We start from the raw sequence: 19,712 nt of genomic DNA on the forward strand, positions 1-19,712 counted from the left end.
ATCTAATTTAAAAGTCACTGTTGAATGTGAACAGACATCCCAACATATTGAGCCATTTTTTACAGGCTGGGACTCATTCCCAGAAAGAGCCAACAATTCTTTAACTGGACAGTAGAATCTAGGGAGAACAGCTCCTGGGCTCAACAAGCAGCAACGCCCAATGGAAGCAGTTGGCGGCGGGGCTGGGCGGGGCACGGGCATAAAACAAAAAAACCCACTGACTCTCCCACAGCACACACACTGTCAGAATGCACAGGGGCTCAGTCCTGGGAATGTGAAGTGAACCACACTTGATGAACAGATCTTGCACACCAGAATGAGAATTTAAACAAAAACAAACAATTATGAATCCGGCAAATTTACGAGGGTAAAGTTAAACAAGATAATCCAGTTAATAGCAATGATTTAATCCCTTTGATCAAGTCCTCCACCATCTCATAGATAGAAACTTAAGGGGTAAATTAAGGAAGAGAATTTTTAAAATTATCAATTCAAGCAAACAGTTTCCAACAATGGATTGCCAAGCCGTTGGGCAATCCTTCGATGATGCGTTGTTCACAGGCACATAACCGTGAATTTAATTTCTAAATCACTGCTGAATGCGAATGGACACCCTGAAGTATTCAGCTATTTCTTACAGACTAGAGCTCGTTCCCAGACAGAGTCAATAATTATTTAACTGGACAGAAAAATGCTAGAGAGAACAACTGCTGGTATCAATGAGCAGCAGCGCCCACTGGAAGCAAAGTTGCAGGGGTGGGGGAGCACGTCAGCATAAAACAAAAAAAACCGACCGACTCTCCCATTATAAGCACTGTAAGAATGTGCAGGGGTTCAGTCCTCTCAGTGACCCACAGCAGTTTCACCAGCAGAATCAGATTGTTGGGAGCACTGGTGTGCCCGCTGGCGCTTCTGCAAGGTGCAGAATGATGAGAACCTCCACTTCCACTCGGGGCAGGTGAACGGTCTTTCCCCGGTATGGCCCCACCTGTGCCTCAGCAGGTGGGAGGAATTGCTGAAGGCCTTCCCGCACTCTGGGCAGGAGAAGGGCCTCTCCCCCATATGGACCCGAAGGTGGGATGCCTGGGTAAAGCCCTTCCCGCACTTGAGGCAGGAGAACGGGCTCTCCCCGGTGTGGACCTGCTGGTGCCTCAGCAGGGCAGAGGTATCATTGAAGGAGTTCCCGTACTTGGAGCAGCTGAAGGGCTTCTCTAATATATGGACCCGGCGGTGGATCAGTCGGACGGAGGAATAGCTGAAGGCCTTCCTGCATTCGGGGCAGCAGAATGGCCTCTCGCCTGTGTGGACCCCCTGGTGCCTCTGCAGTACCGAGGAATTGCTGAAGGTCTTCCCGCACTCAGAGCAGGAGAACAGTCTCACCCCGGTGTGACTGCGCCCATGAGTCTCCAGGTCAGATGGGAAACGGAAGCCTTTCCCACAGTCGCCACATTTTCATGGTTTCTCCACGGGACGGGATTCCTTGGGTTTCTCCATGACCGAAGCTTCAGCTGCACACAAACGCGTGTACAGCACCTCCCTGCCGTGATTTATTTTTCCCAGTCTGTATAACTTTTACTGGCTCCACAATCAGAGTGCTGCAATAGTCGGGTCTCTCTTCCACTCTCACTGATGCTGAAAACGTACTGAAAGAGGAACCAAAAAGCTTGGTTCCTTCTCACAGAATCATCGTCGAAAATTGTTACGGTCCCGATGGATTCAGTGACTGCCAGACATTGACGTGAAATTGAGGACTGCAAATGCTCGAGAGTCAGAGTCGAAGCACAGCAGATCAGGCAGCATCTGAGGAGCAGCAGAGTCAATGTTTCAGGCAAAGCTCTTCATCGATTGATATTGAAACGTCCATCTTCAGATCTTCAAATAATCTGTAAAAAGAGATTACAAAAGTCATTACTGTCAGTCCAGGTTAGAAATTCCAAACAAGCAATTCTACTTTCTGCAGAACATTCTTTTCTTTCCCCACAAAATTGAAAGCACCATCCCACCCCTTCTCATCCCTCTATTCTCACACCGCTCAAACTAATCCTCCCGACGGTACTGATTCAGGATCTTACAGAGACCGAAAAGTGAAAACATCAAGATAGACACCTCTGAATTTTGGATACCTCCACCCTGAAAATTAGTATCTCTCACGACATCTGGGAGTGAGTAAGTCTGATTTTGGGAAGCAAGAAAAAAAGTGTCTATTCAGGATGAACCTTCAATGCAGCCTCTTGAGAAACAACCAGACACGAAATGGTTAACATCTGGGGAGGTGGAAGTGGGGAGATGGAGGAAATGTGATATCAAGGCATTGGCACCGACACCAGACAGAAACTGAACACACAGGCAGGGCAAACATTACAGGCAAGACAGAGTCATGGAGATACACAGCACAGAGGCAGGTCCTTCAGTCCAACTCATCCGTGCCGACCAGATAGCCTAATGTAATCTTGTCTCATTTACCAGCACTTGGCCATATCCCTCTGAACTCTTCCTATTCTTATACCCATCCAGATGCCATTTAAATGTTATAATTGGACCTATATCCATCACTTCCTCTGGCAGATCATTCCTTACACTTGCCTGCCTCACATCAAACATGTTATCCTCCTGTTCTGGACTTCTCCCATCCCAGGGAAATGACCTTGTCTATTTATCCTATCCATGCCTCGCATGACTCTTGAAACGTCTGTAAGATCACCCCTCACCCTCTGGTATACTGGGGAAAACAGCAATGCACTGTGTTTACTTTTAGCTTCACACTCACTGCACCTTACTCCCGTATAAAACATTGTTTCCCTCCCCCACACTGTCCATAGGAAAAACCAAGAGTGCTGAGACTCTGGAGTTGGGGGAATGCCACGTAGAATTCCTGCAATGTGGAAACATGCCATTCAGCCCAACAAGTCTACACCGACCATCCAATGCGTAACCCATGTGGACATTTTCCCCTAGCCCATTCCATTACACTTACTGCACACTATGGGCCCATTTAGTATGGCCACTTCTCCCGAAACTGCACACCTTTAGATGTTGGGAGGAAACCAGAGCACTAGGAGGAAACCCAGCAGACACGGCAGGGAGAATGAGCAAAATCCACACAGGCAGTCGCCCCAAGGCTGGAATCGAAAGCGGATCACTGGCGCTGTAAGGCAGCAGTGTGAACCACTGATCCAACGTGCTGCCCATGTGTGCAGACAGAGGTGGGGGCTGGGAACTTTGTTAATTGTACCACACAGTGGATTGTTGAGTAAGGTTACATCTCACGGGATCCAGGGAGAGCTAACCAACTGGGCACAAAATTTAGAAGCGCGTTGTTGGAGATGCTGGAATCCTTCCTGAAAACAACAAATGCTGGAGATCACAGTGGGTCAGGCAGCGCTGTGCTACTCTATGATTGGATGGTGTGGATGTGGAGATGATGCTTCCACGAGGAGAAGGGTTGAGGATGCCAAGTCATTGAGGGCATTTAAGACAGAGATAGGTTCTTGATTAGTAAGGGGTCAAAGGGTTATGAGGAGAGGGCAACAGAATGGGATAGAGAAACATATCAGCCATGATCGACTGGTGGAGCAGACTCGATGGGCCAAATGGCCTCATCCTGCTCCTGTGTATTATGGTCTTAAAGCTGGGCAGATGACTTAAGGGGTTCTCACAAACTATTTCAGAATCCTGAAGAGGAGTTGTTGGACTCTAAAATTTAATTCTGCTTTCTCTCCACAGATGCTTCCAGTCCTGCTGAGTTTTTCCCGTGTTCTCAGTTTTGTTTCAGATTTCCAGCATCCACAGTTCTTTGTCTTATTTATCAAATTCATTTCTTGCCCTTCCCAAGTGTCTGGAACTTCATCTCCCTGATCTAGAAGCTGTTCACTTACCCTAGAAATGACCACTACCTCCTTATCAAAGTAGACCCCTTTGTTGCAAAATGATTGTTCAATTCTGTGACCAAAATTATTGCATTCGTAATTACTTACACAAGGGACTCTCAATATCTCAGGCAAGAACACAGCTAGATTGTTTCAGACAGTACATTTATGTGATTTGATGCAATTCCCTCTTCCCGACTTTACCAGCGTGTTGCAGGGAATGGAGGGTTTGAATTAAGGAGAAGCTGGGACATTTTTCCAATGGAGCGGAGGAAGTTGACAGATAACTTTAGAGATTTTTTAAATCAGGAGGGGTATAGATAATGTGTCATTTCCAGGAGGCTCAGAATATTTTATTGCTCCAAAAGGTGTAAAAGGGGGTCAAAGTTTCAGCAGAAATCGAGCAGAGCTGAGAACAGACAACATTTAACTCTGTGGGAACAGGGAGATCAGAGGACAGAGAAATCAGGACCTGAAATCCAAGCTAAAGCCAGACTACCATGTTATCAGTGATTTGATTAGTACTGCCCACCCTCTACCTTTACTGAGCTTCTCACTCGACTTGAATGCCATGTATCCCTTCGATATTCCGGATCCAATCCTTGTCATTCTGAAGCCACATCTCTGTAAGGAGTCTCAGATCATAATTATTCTCTTCAACGTGTGCAGTCAATTAATTTTCTTTTGTTACAATGCAGCACCCATTCACAAACTGAGCTTTTAGTTTTATTTTTTGTGATGGTTAGAATCCAGTTTGGTTGCTCGTACATTTATTCTCCTTGTCCCTTTCTATCATTCTCTGGTGTTTGGTTTCCACATCACTACATTGCTCACTGGCCTTGATTTGGATTGGCTGTGGAAAATTGCCCAGTGTCCAGGGATGTGCAGGTTAGGTGGGTTAGCTATGGGAAACGCAGGGTTATCGTTTCAAAGTAATAGAAGGACGAGGCCATTTGGACCATCGACCCTGCTCCGCCATTCATTAAAATCATGGCGGATCTATCAATCGTCTCAGATCCTCCTAATTGCATTATCTCAAATACCCTTAATTCCCTTACCATGCAGAAAACCCATCCAAACGTGTCTTAATGAATCTGCCTCTACTACTTCCTTGAGCACAATATTCCATTAATTTACCATTAACCGCATAGGTCCTGCCCTGAGTTGCCTCATCAAAATGCGACAGCTCATATTTGTCTAAATTAAACTCCATCCACTACTCCTTGGCCCATCGGCTCATCTGATCAATTATAATTTATATTAAACTTTCTTTCCTACCTTATTCCCTAAAAGCTGAAAATCTCCTTCCCGCACTCTCGCCCTCCATTCTCACATTGTTGAATCTAATCACGGATGTCCTCATCCTGAACGGTTTGGTTCATGTTGATTAACAGGCCCACATTCAAGGGGGATCTAACTGAAACGTACAGAACATTGAACGGCCTGGACAGAGTGGACACTGGGAAGATGTTTTCACTGGGAGGAGAGACTAATACCCATGGGCATAGCCTTAGCATAAAGGGAGAATGGAGATTAGGAGAAATTTCTTGAGCCAGAGAGTGGTGAATCTATGGAATTCATTGTCACAGAAAACTGTGGAGGCCAGGTCACTGAGTATGTTTAACATTGAGATAGAGATGTACAGCACAGAAACAGACTGTTTGGTCCAACTTGTCCACGCCGACCAACTATCCCAACCCAATCTTGTCCCACCTGACAGCACACGGCCCCATATCCCTCCAAACCCTTCCTATTCATACACCTACCCAAATGCCTTTTAAATGTTGCAATCGTACTAGCCTTCAACACTTCCTCTGGCAGTTCATTCAATAAACATACCATCCTCTGCATGAAAAAGGTGCCCCTTAGATCTCTTTTGTATCTTTCCCCTCTAACGCAAAACCCATGCCCTCTCGTTCTGGACTCACTCACCCCAGGGAAAAGACTTTGTCTATTAATCCGATCTATGCCCCTCATGATTTTATACACGTACAGTTACGACGTTTAAAAGACATTTGAATAAGTACTTCAATATGAAAGGTTGGAAGGTTTATGGGCTAAACACTGGTAGGTGCGACGAGTTTAGTTTGAGAACATACTCAGCATGGACTAGTTGGATGAAGGGTCTGTTCAGTGCTGTCTGACTCTGTGACTGATCTGTACTGGTCTTAAAACCATTTTCTTACCTGCCCCCATAAGCATCTACTTCTTTGTTGTTCAAAACTCAGATTAAATTAGCCTTGAATATGTTCAATGACCCCACTTCTGAACTCAATTCCTCTTCGTAATATATCATTTGCCTTGCTCATTGCCTGCTGCATCTGCCCGACAACTGGCATTGACTGGTGTGGAGGGACTCTGAGACCCATTAGTACATCCATACATCATTCCTGATGAAGGGCTTGTGCCCGAAACGTTCCCTGTCCTGCTCCTCAGATGCTACCTGACCTGTTGTGCTTTTCCAGTGCCATATTTTTCGACTTTCACCTCTAGTCCTCACTTTCTCCATATTCCAATATATCACCATTTATACAATGCACTGCTTTTTTTTTAAAACAACAAAGGCTATAATTTCACATTGCGGCACTGCACTTGCCACGTGTTTGTCAATTGAGACACAGACCTGGACCAACTTCGGGAAGAGGCAAAAGACTGAGTTCTGAACAAAAACCGTAGCGCACTCAAAACGCCGGCTCTGTTTACCTTTCCACAGATGCTGCTCGACCCGTTGGCTTTCTGCAGTATTCGCTGTGTTTGTTCTGCACAAATGCTGCTTTCCATTAAAGAACTTCAATCCCTGTCCTCTGGTAACTGACCCGAGTCAGTGGCAAGAGGTTCTTCTGATCATTAACCTGCCCATTCACACCACGTCTTCTCCCATCATTGCCAACAGCCCCTGGAAATCTCCAGTTAACCTTCTTTGCTCCAAAGAGAACATTCACAAACTTGGGAATGTCTCCACAAAATGGAAATTGCTCACCCCTGGACATGATGCAAGTGTTACAATGGGGCAGAGGTTTTGGCAAAATATTGTCAGTTAGCAGGTAGAAAAATGTTCAGGAAGTAAAACACAAATCCCAGTCTCCAGCTTTGTGAATCTTTAGAAACTCTTTGGGAAGTGGAATTGGAGGAGAACTGACGGACTGAGCAGAGACAGTCCAGACACCGTCCCTTTGTTTAAGAGGCTGATTGACTCTGATATTCTCGGGACATGAACTGACCCGAGACATTGAAAGAATTCTCTGCACATCAGGAATTCAAACCCATTCTCGGCTCGGAGCCAATGAGAAAATTCGGGAAGAGGCAAAACACTGAAAGGCTCGGAGTGCGATGGTCCCGGTGTAGGAGAGCTCGTTCCTCGTGACATGGATGTGCCTGCAGATGGTGGGATCAGACTGTCCCCATGTCTCCATAATGAATGTCCAAGGTTTTATTATGGAAAAGTAAAACTGATAGAAGACAATGGTAATTTTGGGCGGGGCGGGTTGAATTATGAATCGATTAGTAGGTTCCTCAAAGACACTGTGCAGCCACTGCTCGGATTTGTCTCTGTGGAGCAATTGGTCAGCACGTTCAGCTATTAACCGAAAGGTTGGTGTGTCGAGACCACCCAGGGACGGAGTGTTTCTTGATCTCGCTCCTACCGCTTTCTTGGCTGTGAAAGTGCACCTTTTTAATGGATTCAGGAAAATGTTTCCCAAACATTCTTCTCCACTTCTCCACAAATCTTCTCCACTGAGGAAGCACAAAGGGGTTTCTGAATTGATTGAATTTCTAACGTAAAGGACTGCGGATGCTGAGAATCTGAGACAGAAAGCGAAACTGCTGGAAAAAATCAGCAGGTTTGGCTGTACCTGGATGAGGGAAAAAACGAGTTCTGAAATGTTGTCTCTGATTCTCTTTCCACAGATGCTGCCTGACCTTCTGAGTTGCTCCTGCAATTTCTGTTTTTGTTTTTAACTGAACATCCATTTCATCTTTCGGGATGAAACACCCAGAATCGCCATTTGCAGATATTTAACCCTTTCGAAACCTGTGAAATGATTGGATTCAAACAAACTCAGCAATGATTCACTCTTTTTCAGTTCCACAGGCAGAGAGACCTGGGAAATGAAGCTGTCAGTGTGGTTCTGTATTGGTGGGCCGAGTGGTGAATGCGATGGACTGGAAATCCGTTGCGGTTTCCCCACGCAGGTGTGAACCCTGCCGACGACAGTTGAGAAACGTCGTCAAAAAGAAAGAGAGATTGCTCCACGGTTTTTTTAAAGATGTAATTCAGTGGAGGGATTGAAGTATTTCAATCACATTGGGACTGGTCGGGAACCTGTAGCCCACTGCCTGTCAGGGTGGTTCAAGCAGATACCCACAGAGCTGCTATTGAGGCGATGAGCCAAGGGTTTGGAAATGAGACGAGAACAGTGAGGGGCGTGAAGTCGTGATCGAAGTTAAGCAGGCACCTGAGGACAAAGGTGTTTTATTTGCCAGTGAAAGATACTGCTTCACAAAGTTAGACAATAGACAATAGACAATAGACAATAGATGCAGGAGTAGGCCATTCTGCCCTTCGAGCCTGCACCGCCATTCAATATGATCATGGCTGATCATTCCTAATCAGTATCCTGTTCCAGCCTTATCTCCATACCCCTTGACTCCACTATCTTTAAGAGCTCTATCCAATTCTTTCTTAAAAGAATCCAGAGACAGTGCCTCCACTGCCCTCTGGGGCAGAGCATTCCACACACCCACCACTCTCTGGGTGAAGTAGTTTCTCCTCATCTCTGTCCTAAATGGTCTACCCCGTATTTTGAAGTTGTGTCCTCTGGTTCAGCACTCCCCCATCAACGGAAATATGTTCCCTCCTGCCAGAGTGTCCAGTCCTTTCATAAGCCTATACGTTTCAATCAGATCCCCTCTCAGTCTTCTAAACTCAAGGGTATACAAGCCCAGTCGCTTCAGTCTTTCCGTGTAAGGCAATCCTGCCATTCCAGGAATTGACCTCGTGAACCTACGCTGCACTCCCTCAATAGCCAGAATGTCTTTCCTCAAATTTGGAGACCAGAACTGTACACAGTACTCCAGGTGTGGTCTCACCAGGGCCCTGTACAGCTGCAGAAGCACCTCTTTGCTTCTATACTCAATCCCTCTTGTTATGAAGGCCAGCATGCTATTAGCCTTCTTCACGACCTGCTGTACCTGCATGCTTGCCTTCATTGACTGGTGGACAAGAACACCCAGATCTCTCTGAACAGCCCCTTTACTAATTTGATACCATTGAGGTAGTAATCTGCCTTCCTGTTCTTGCCACCAAAGTGGATAACCAGACATTTATCCACATTAAACTGCATCTGCCATGCATCTGCCCACTCACCTAACTTGTCCAGGTCACCCTGTAATCCCCTAACATCCTCATCACATTTCACCCTACCACCTAGCTTTGTGTCATCAGCAAATTTGCTAATGTTATTGCTGATACCATCTTCTATATCATTTACATATATTGTAAAAAGCTGCGGTCCCAGCACGGATCCCTGCGGTACCCCACTGGTCACTGCCTGCCATTTCGAAATGGAGCCGTTAATCACTACTCTTTGTTTCCTATTAGCCAACCAATTCTCTATCCAATCTAGTACTTTGCCCCCAATCCCGTGCGCCCTAATTTTACTCACTAACCTCTTGTGTGGGACTTTATCAAAAGCTTTCTGAAAGTCCAGGTACAGTACATCCACTGGATCTCCCTCGTCCATCTTCCGAGTTACATCCTCAAAAAATTCAAGAAGATTAGTCAAGCATGATTTCCCCTTCATAAATCCATGCTGACTCTGTCCTATCCTGTTACTATTATCCAGATGTGCCGTAATTTCATCCTTTATAATAGACTCCAGCATCTTTCCCACCACTGAGGTCAGACTAACTGGTCTATAATTTTCTGCTTTCTCCCGCCCACCCTTCTTAAAAAGTGGCACAACATTAGCCGCCCTCCAATCCTCAGGAACCAACCCCGATTCTATTGAACTCTGGAAAATAATCACCAGCGCATCCACGATTTCCCGAGCCACCTCCTTCAGTTGGGACTATGGAAGGGAAGCAGTGATGGTGATTATCTTTGGCTGTTCACCTTGTGAATGTTCCCAATGCTGCACATGTCCGTGTTAACATCAGAACTCTGCAGCATGGCGGCGTCAGGTACGCACAGTAACAGGGGCGCAATGGATGACGCATCTGACTCCACCTACCTGTTTGAAATGCAGCTCACAGCTTCTTCACACATCCCAATTAATCTTTCTCATTGTCCCGAAGCCGGCATACGGTGTGAATTCCTAATCTGCAGGAACGAGATTCCTTTCACTGTCTCGCGTCAGTAAGTGTCCCTGAGAACATCAGAGTCCCGTCACAGCGCTGTCAGAGGAGGGGAAGCTGAAAGAGACCCACACGCTGCTCACGGGCACATTTCACTTTCCCCAACACACCGCCCCAAAGACTGCGGCTCTTGGGAGTGGAAAGGGAACAAACACCAAAACCCAGTCTCACCTTTGTAAATCTTCAGGAAATGAGAAAACTGTTCATCCCTTCGGGTCTTCCATCCTGGGCAGACAGCGTTGATTTTAAATGGCTGTCCAGTCAGTGCCGATTCGTTTTGGCTGAAAAAATCTTCCTTATCTCATCCCAGCATTTCTTGTCACAGAGACCTGTGCGGCAGAGTTCATGTATATATTTCCTTGTATGGTATTTTGTAAATAACATTCATTTGCTGGTTGTTTGTATCGGGTATTTCAGGTTCATTAGCCGCTGTTTAAGTGAGTTGGTCGGCTTGTGGGCTACCATGATGCTGAGGGGTTTGAGTTGTCTGGATATTATTTCCCAGATGTCTTTAATGTAAAGTAATGTGGCTCGGGTTTCTGCAGACACTGTGTCTGCTTGTGTCATTTTGTGGATGTGAAATCGGCACATTGGGTTTATTGGGTAGGCAAAAGTGAGGACTGCAGAGGCTGGAAACCAGAGTTTAGATCAGAGTGATGCTGGAAAAGCACAGCAGGTCAGACAGCTTCCGAGGAGCAGGAAAATCGACGTTTCGGGCAAAAGCCTTTCATCAGGAATAGAGGCAGGACTCTTCCAGGCGTGGTGAGATAAATTGGAGGGTGCTGGGCCTAAGGTAGCAAAGAGTACAATCGGTGAATGGGGGTGGTGACAGAGGTGACAGGTCAGAGAGGAGGGTGAAGCGGAAAGGTGGGAAGGGAGATTGGCAGGTCGGACTGGTCCTGAGGACAGCGCTCAGCTGGAAGGTTGTAACTGAGGTAAGGTGGGGGGAGGGGAAATGAGGAAACTGGTGCAGTCCACATTGATGTCCTGGGGTTGAATGTATCCAAGGCAGAAGTTGGGGCGTTCTTCCTCCAGGCATCGGGTGGGGAGGGAGCGGCGATGGAGGATGCCCAGGTCCTGCATGTCCCTGGCAGAGTGGGAAGGGGTGTTGAAATGTTGGGCTACAGGACAATGGGGTTGATTTTTGCGGGTGTCCTGGAGATGTTCCCTCACGCGCTGTGACTTAATTCTGCGAGGAGGCTCCAGTCTCCCCAATGTAGAGGAGACCGCATCGGGAGCACTGGATACACGAAAGGACTTTGGTGGAAGCCTTCGAACTTCTGTGACCCGGGTTCGATTTCCGGGCAGGGAAGCAATTTTCAGTAGAGTTGTCAGACTTCGGGCATGTCTCCCTGGTGGTCTAGTGGTTAGGATTCAGCGCTTTCACCGCTGCGGCCTGGGTTCGATTCCCGGTCAGGGAAGCAATTTTCAGTGTGTTTTTGGCGACCCATTCTCCTTGAATGCGCTGTACTGTTACTTATTGGTCTTCGTAGTCACTGGGTGTTGCAGCGTGTAGTGGTTCGTTGAAATAGTGCCCTCGTTCCGATTTGTTTGTATGTGTAGGGATGATTACTTCTGTAGCTAAGTAATTGGTTCGCGTGTGGTGTTTTCCTGTAGAGGCTGTTTTGAATTTATCATTGATTGTTCGCTTTCCTGTGACATCTAGAAATGGCACTTTGTTGTTGTTCTCCTCTTTTGTGAACTTTATGCCAGTAAGGACATTGTTGATGGTGTTGTAGGTTTCCTCTAATTTGTTTCATTTTTTGATGACAGAAGTGTTTCATGGGCATTTCGTTGATTTGTTTGTAGGGCTTGTTACTGAATATGAAGTGGGTGGTAAGGCACAGTTCCACGAGTTGACAGTGTTATCTTTGCTGCTGAAGTTGGTTCTGTGTTTTTGTCTTTAGTTCTTCGAGTAGTGTCTTCAGTTTTCTTTGGTCACGTTGATGTTAATGGATGTGAACAGGGCTGTTATGTCAAAGGACAATATTATTCCATCCTCTTCTATCTTCGTGTCTTTGGTGTTCAGGAATTCTTGGATGGAGTAAATGGAGTGGCATGAATCTTCGACTTGGTGTTTTAGTCCTCAGTGGCGGCCTTTGTCTAGTCTGTGTATTCGTGCTCCAAGTAGTGAGACTATGGCCTGAGGGGGGCTCCCGGTTTGAAAAAGAGGAGAACAACAATAAACTGCCATTCTTAGATGTCACAGTAGAGCGAACAGTCAATGGAGAACTTCAAGCTAGCATCTACAGAAAAACAACTCACACAAACCAAATACTTAACTACAAAAGCAATCATCCCAACACCCACAAACGAAGCTGCATCAGGACATTATTTCAACGAGCCACGACACACTGCAGCACAGAGAAACTACGAAGAGCACAAGAGGAATACGTATATAGTGTATTTATGGAGAACGCGTCCCCAATAAACCCATTCCGCCGATTTCTCATTGAAGCTTCCAAGCTGACACTCAAAAATTCGGTTCTGAAGCACCAATGGGTCCACAGAGGGGAAGCGGCCCTTCTACTGCCCTGAGTGTGGGAAGGCCTTCAGTGATTCCTCTGCCCTGCTGACACACCAATTGGTCCACACGAGGGAAGGCTGTTCTCCGGCCCCAAGTGCGAGATGGCCTTCAGCAGGTCTTCCGCACCTGCTGAGACAACAGTGGGTCCACACTGAGAGGCCGTTCTTTTGCCCCGAGTGCAGGAGGGGCATTGCTCTTTCCTCCGACCTACTGGCCCATTGATGGGTCCACACGGTGGAGAGGTCGTTCAGTTGTCCTGTGTGCAGGAAGGCCTACAGCAATTCCTCTGCCCTGCTGAGGCACCAGTCCATCCATACCGGGGAGAATCCGTTCTCCTGCCCCGAATGTGGGAAAGTCTTTACCTGCTCCTCCACACTGCTGAATCACCAGCTGGACCACACGGGGGTGTTGGGGGGTGGGGGACAGTGGCGAAGGGGGTGAGGCCATTCTGCTGCGCTAAGTGCGGGAAGGCCTTCAGCAATTCCTCCGCCCTACTGAATCACCAATGTGCCCACACCGGGGAGATGCCCTCCAGCTGGCCCGAGTGTGGGAAGAGGTTCATGTTTTCCTACAACTTGCGGAAGCACCAGCGGGGGCACCAGCGCTCCCAGCAATCAGATCCTACCATTGATGCTGCCTTCGGTCACCTCCCAGGACTGAACCTCCTGCCAGTTCTGACAGTGGGTGCAGTGGGAGAGTTGGTGGGCTGTTTTTGTTTTCTGCTGGACTGCAATTGCCTCCCCTACACCCCACAATCACAACCCCATGGTGGCTCAGAGTTAGCACTGCTGCCTCATGGCACCAGGAACCCAGGAATAATTCCACCCTTGGGGCTCTTTGTGCAATTTATGGAGGGTAGAAAATAGATCTGAGTGGGTTAGTCTTCGGAAGATCAGTGCAGATGTGTTCGGCTGAAGGACCTGTTTCCACATTGTGGGAGTTCTCTGATTCTATGAGCTTTGCCTTCAGTGGACACTGCTGCTCATTGAGCCCGGGACTGCACATTGCCAATGAAATTATCCAGAGAAACCTAAGACCGCAAGACCATCGGAGCGGAAGTTAGTCCATTCTACTCTGCCATTCGTTAGTAACAAAAGTATTGGATGAGATCAGATACAGTGCAAATACAGGCCATTCGTGCCAACAAGTCCACACCGACCTCCCGAAGAGTAACCCATCCAGACCCATTTCCCTCTGACTAATGTACCTACCGCTATGGGCAATTAAGCATGGCCAATCCACATGACCTGAACATCTTTGGATGATGGAAGAAAACAGGACCACTCAGACAAAACTCACGCAGACATTGGGAGAAAGTGCAAATTCCTCACAGACAGCCACCCAAGGCTGGAATCAAACCTGGGTCCCTGGCGCTGTGAGGCTGCCGTGGTAAACACTGAACCACTACATATTGCAACCCGAAGTAGGCAAGTAGGAGGTTGGGAGAATACAGTAAGCCAGGCAGCACCAGGATGTGGAGTAGTCAGCGTTTTGGGTATTAACCCTTCTTCAGGACTGAAACGTTGACTTCTCCATGAGAAACGATTTACGGGAATGTTGCTGGGGGATTGGAGGGTTTGAGCTACAGGGAGAGGCTGAATAGCGTGGGGCTGTTTTCACTGGAGCATCGGAGGCAGAGAAGGGACCTAATAGCGGTTATAAAATCATGAGGGGCATGGACAGTGTAATAGACAATGTCTTTTCATTGGGGTGGGGGAGTCCAGAACGAGAGGGCATAAGTTTAGGGTCAGAGGCGAAATATATTAAAGGGACAACTTCTTCATGCAGAGGGTGGTACATATATGAAATGAGGCGCCAGAGTATATAGGTCAGGTGCTGTCAAATAGGAGTAGATTAATATCGGATATCAGGTCAGCATGGACAAGTTGGACCGAAGGGTCTGTTTCCATGCTGTACATGTCTCTGACTACTGGTCCTGATGTAACTTGAAAATAGAGTCCATAAACTTTGAACAGTTCAATCTTGTTGAGCTCACCTCCTGAAAAGTTTCAGATGAATCCCTCTGAGAGATACTGTTTAAACATGCTGAGTTGGACAAAGTATCCCATCAAGTTCAACACAAACCCAGAGATGAAGAAGTCAGAAGTCAGAACACCAAGGGGACCAAAACTGATCACAATATTCCAGGTGCATCCTCATCAACGTCCTGTATAACTACAACATAACTTGCCAACATCTATACTGAATTCCCTAACTGATGAATGCCAGTGTGCTGAAACCTTTCTTCGCTGCCTTGTGTACTGATGTAATCAGAGATATAGGACCTACTTTAAACTGATCCACAATCCAGCTGCTGGGAGCACAGAAGCAGAGTAGTGCTGCATGAGTGTGCTGGGTAGATAACCCAGAGGTCGATGTGTACAAATCATGTGATGCTATTGCCCAATGTCTCTGTAAGCTGCTTTCATATGCAAAGGTTCTCTGCTCTGTATGTTGCCTTTGCACCTGCTTCCCAAAGCTTCTTCAGTGGAGGCGTGGCCGCTGGAGCCCAGGAGTTCAACAACCCCCCGGAGCTGGGGGTGCGTAAGGCTGGAAGCTGGATTTGCTCAAGGCTTGTATTTTTAACTCATTTAAATGGTACCTACTGTATGGGACTAAGGTTTACATTAAAAACGGAGGATCATATCAGAGTGTTTATATTTAGCAGTGGTAGTTGGTAAAATGCTCTCAGAGGAGCACTTTCTATGATGCTGCATTTCTTGCCTTCTGCCCTTTCCCCATTTCTTCTCTCCCATCTTGATTTTATATTTTTTTGGTCAAATTTAATTTCATATTAATCAGACTTGCGATTCACTGTGTGCTATTAATTTGCTTGTTCGAATATTCTAAGTCAAAATTAATGCTGTCATTTAATTTCTGATGTCAGAGTTTGACACTGAATGTGCTGGTGTGAATACCAGTAAGTTGTGAAAATAAATCAAGAACTTGTGGTTTTTAACAAAAAAGAGCAGTTCACTGATATTCATGACATCGTCTCATTTGGGTGTGATGATTCAAATCTGACCAACAAACCGTTTCATGCAGTCATCCAATTGAATTTTAAAAATCTTTAATTTAATTAAAGAAAATAACTCTGGCAGGCTAAGATTTATGCAATCTATTTATAAGATTATGTCCATTGCTCGCAATATGGTCTCAACCACATTGGGAAATCTGGATGCCAACTAGCGGAACATTTCAGGGAACAACTCTGGGACTCTAAATCTAAACGACACACCACCCTGTGGCGGAACACTTTAACTCCCCCTCCCATTCCACCAAGGACATGCAAGTCCTGGGCCTCCTCCACTGCCAAATTCTTGCTACCCAACACTTGTAGGAAAACACCTCAGCTTCGGCTTTAGGACCCTCCAACCACATGGTATCAATGCAGTTTTCATCAGTTTCCTTATTTCCTCTCCCCCACCTTGTCCCAGATCCAACCTTCCAATTCGACACCAACCTCTTGACCTGTCATACCTGTCCACCTTGCTTCTCACCTATTTACTCCACCCTCATCTCTGACCTATCACCATCAATCCCTACCTCCATCTACCTATTGCACTCCCAGCTGCCTTCCCTCCAGCCCCACTTCCTTCCCATTTATCTCTCAGCCCCCTTGGGCCACCTTTTATTCCTGATGAAAAGCTTATGCTCTAAACCAAGACTGTGATGAAGCAACATCCTCAACAAATAGGAAATAGCTCCCAAGTCAGATTTCATCCCCTCTTCTGTTTCCCAGTTCTTTCAGAAATAAGGAATGTCTTTTTCTTCCACTAGAAAGTGGTCTTCCACTTTGCGCTGTCTGAAGTGTTATGCCATACCACTACTTCAGACACCTTTTAAGAATCCTTTCAACCTGTTTTTCTAACAATTGTGGAGGTGACCAAAAGTAAACATTTCACTCCTCCTCAATGTCCCATTTCTCCTCCTATGAGCCATTTTGTCATGTTGTCTATGTTACAAGCAGCCAAGTGCACTTGGTTCCTGAATTGAAATTTGGCCATTGAAGTGAACAGGATTAATATTTATCGATGGCTAGCTGTGTTTGCACTAACTGTAATTATCCACCAATACGATGTCTTTTGTTCCACCAAAACTGGAAACAATGATCTGTGTTTATATTGCAGTCGGATGCAGAAAATCATCCCAGCGATCTTCACGTTATTATAGTTTACTGAGGCCATAACAGCATTGCGTGGCAGTTTGATGCGACTAAAACCTGGATGGCAATCTCTAGATTATGTTGTAAAAATATCGGTATCATGTTTTTCACACCCCGCAGTCACCTACTGAACCAACCGGCTGTGTTTAAATCCCGCGATGAACAGTCTGTGTTTGACTTCTCACATTGCGGGGAGCTGAGCATTTACCCAAACAATGGGCACACCACCTCCCTGACACAGTGTTCACAAATCAAACTGACAGCAAAGATTCACGGGTGATCGAAAGTTTCCGCAAAGAAGATTTGACACGACCGAGAAACGGAAAGAACATACTCCTTTCTTGATTTGAAATGTAAGAAGTTGATTGCAGTGAGCCTGACGTGATTTGAACACGCAACCTTCTGATCTGGAGTCAGACGCGCTACCGTTGCGCCACAAGCTCACAGTGACTAGTAGCCGCTATTCATGCTTAAGGGAAGTGATTGCACTACAATGATTTTATGTTCAAATCTGTTCTGTTTCTCCCCTTCTCTTCCAAGTGTTGGGCTTGTATTTCAATTTGCAGAAGTTGAGATGCTCTGGATGCTGTGATCCTGGGCAAACACAGGCTGGAGGACCTTCGGCTCAGAAAGATGCAGCTGGAAGCCGGGCTGCAGACACGTTGGGGGGAAAAGGGGAAAGTTAACTGGACACTCTATTCTGGGAGATGGTCATTTCTCTACAGACAAAGCCTTCTGACTGGGTCAGTGGACAGGGTCAGGAGGTGTCAGCACAGGTCAGACAGATAAAGGGGATCTGAGAGAGGTCTGCATGAGCGAGGAGCTAACTGGCTACGTGGTGGGAGTAAGAACAATGTTGGGGAGGGGGCAGTGGTGGTCAGGGAGAGAATAGTGGCAGGGATTGTCACCATTCTCTGCAGTTGGTAGCAGAATACCAGATTGCATCAGTGTCTGCCTGGCGCCGGGATTTGGGAACCGGTGTGCTCAGGGCTGGAGAAATGGAAAAGGGAAGTTGCAGCAGGCGTGGTCTAACAATGTCAGGAGGAGAGAACCTCTGCTGAAGGCTCATGACAAATCAGAGCTTCAAATGTCTGGGTGGCATGGTGGCTCTGTGGTTAGCACCACTGCCTCACAGTACCACGGACTTGGGTTCAATTTCACTCTTATGAGGCTCTCTGTGTGAACTTTGGCATGTTCTCACCTTTGTGTCTGCGTGGGTGAACTCTGGGTGCTCCAGTTTCCGCCGAGAGTCTAACCATCTGAAGTTAAGGGTGGATTGGCCATGCTGAAGGGTCCTGGGATCTGCAACCTAGGGTGGGGAAAGTGGGTGGTTGGTAGGTCAGTCTGAATTTTATGGGCCGAATGGCCCATAGGGATTATATGAATCTACCGTCTTAGCCATGTGTCTATTGAGAAACAATTGCCCCCAAGTTTGCTGTTGATGGAGTGGGTTCCAGTTCATGGAACACTGACACTATTCCTGGATAAGGTGGGATTTGTGCTGTCACTTTCCCAACCCACTGTACCCATGCATTCTCTCTCTCCTCACAGTCTGCACTCACCAGATCTCTCTGCCCAGCCATTCTCTCTCTCCCCCTCATTTTCTGCCCCCCATTCTTTGTCCCCAAGTCTTTCTCCTCCACTCCACTCTCTGTCCCCTGTCCATTTTCCCTCTCTCTCTCCCCCTACCCTTTGCTCCCCTATCCATTCTCTCTGCCTCTCTTCTCCCCCAGCCTCTGCGCCCCTGTCCACTCCCCCCCCCCCATCCTTTCTCGTACCTCGAGCCCTCTTTGATTGCTGTATCAAGCCCTTCTCGGGAAAGAGAGAGAATGGATGGTGATGAATCAATCTGGAAGACAGGGGTGCACAAGAAATGGCTGATTTTAAAATTGAGAACAGCTGAAATGATATATTCAGAAACATTGTTAATGTCTAAAAGCATAAAGCTGCAGACATGTTGCTGAAACTTGCATTGAATTAGGCGGGTAGAGTCATACAGCACAGAAACAGACTCTGCAGTCCAGCTCACCCATGCTGACTGGATACCCTAAATTAATCTCGTGACCTATTTGCCAGTATTTGACCCATATCTCTCTCAACCCTTCCAATACATATATCCAACCAGATGCCTTTTAAATGTTCTCATGGTACCAGCTTCCATCACTTCCTCTGGTAGCCCATTCCACACACGCACCACCCTCTGTATGAAAAAAATACAAATCTATGCCTTCCTCACTCCCTAGTTTTATCTGTACTGATACCTTCCGGGATCTCTGGACTTGGACAGCAAGGTTCCTTTGTTCCTCAGCACTCTGTAGGGACCTACTATTTATTGATTACTTTCCTCCATTATTACATTTCCCAGAATGCCTGGAGTTTAAATTCCATCTCTCTGCCCCATTTACCAACTGATTGGTATCAAACTGTGGCCGGAGACCATCCTCCTCACTCACAAAACCACCACCTTTCCAGAGTTTACTCCGAAACAGAGGGGGGGCAGCACTGTCTCCAGCTAAGCAGAGGGAATTGTGTGTGCGTGTTGTGGGGGCTTGGAAACTTTGCAAGCTCCCTTTCCTTCATTTTTTAATCCCACCAAATCCATGTGGTTTGAGTTTTTATAACAGAAAACAGCACAGGGTTTAATTTTAACTTCCCACTGGCTGAAACTTTGTCCTGCCCGCTAACATCTGAGAGTAAAACACTTTACTTCCCCTCCCCTCCCTCCATGTGTAACACAGAGTGTGGGATTGGCACTTGTTGTTATTTTGTGATCTATTCCAAATGAAGTTTTATCTCT

At 46.6% G+C, this 19,712-nt stretch overlaps 2 long non-coding RNA genes and 2 other non-coding genes across 5 annotated transcripts in view; 1 reads left to right on the plus strand and 3 right to left on the minus strand.

Annotated features, from left to right (window-relative positions):
• Positions 1-386: 386 nt before the first annotated feature.
• Positions 387-12,455, minus strand: LOC140460723 (uncharacterized). 2 transcript variants are annotated; one of them, XR_011954318.1, is made up of 4 exons: positions 10,395-12,455; positions 10,100-10,280; positions 9,537-9,625; positions 387-1,883 (listed from the first exon to the last, which is right to left on the minus strand). It is a non-coding gene; the product is annotated as an uncharacterized lncRNA (long non-coding RNA). The 2 variants fall into 2 exon arrangements; XR_011954319.1 differs by lacking the exon at positions 9,537-9,625.
• Positions 11,573-11,644, plus strand: trnae-uuc (transfer RNA glutamic acid (anticodon UUC)). The gene has a single exon. It is a non-coding gene; the product is annotated as a tRNA-Glu (tRNA).
• A 4,831-nt stretch (positions 12,456-17,286) lies between the features above and the next one.
• Positions 17,287-17,358, minus strand: trnaw-cca (transfer RNA tryptophan (anticodon CCA)). The gene has a single exon. It is a non-coding gene; the product is annotated as a tRNA-Trp (tRNA).
• Positions 17,359-18,117: 759 nt separating this feature from the next.
• Positions 18,118-19,712, minus strand: part of LOC140460725 (uncharacterized) — a 55,339-nt gene continuing 53,744 nt past the window's right edge. The window contains exons 2-3 of the long non-coding RNA XR_011954320.1: positions 18,694-18,764; positions 18,118-18,224 (exon numbers count right to left, since the gene is read on the minus strand). This is a non-coding gene — a long non-coding RNA (uncharacterized lncRNA). The remainder of the gene's footprint in view (positions 18,225-18,693; positions 18,765-19,712) is intronic.

The sequence above is a fragment of the Chiloscyllium punctatum genome, chromosome 36 (genome assembly GCF_047496795.1).
Source record: "Chiloscyllium punctatum isolate Juve2018m chromosome 36, sChiPun1.3, whole genome shotgun sequence".
In the NCBI taxonomy this organism is placed as follows: Eukaryota; Metazoa; Chordata; class Chondrichthyes; order Orectolobiformes; family Hemiscylliidae; genus Chiloscyllium; species Chiloscyllium punctatum.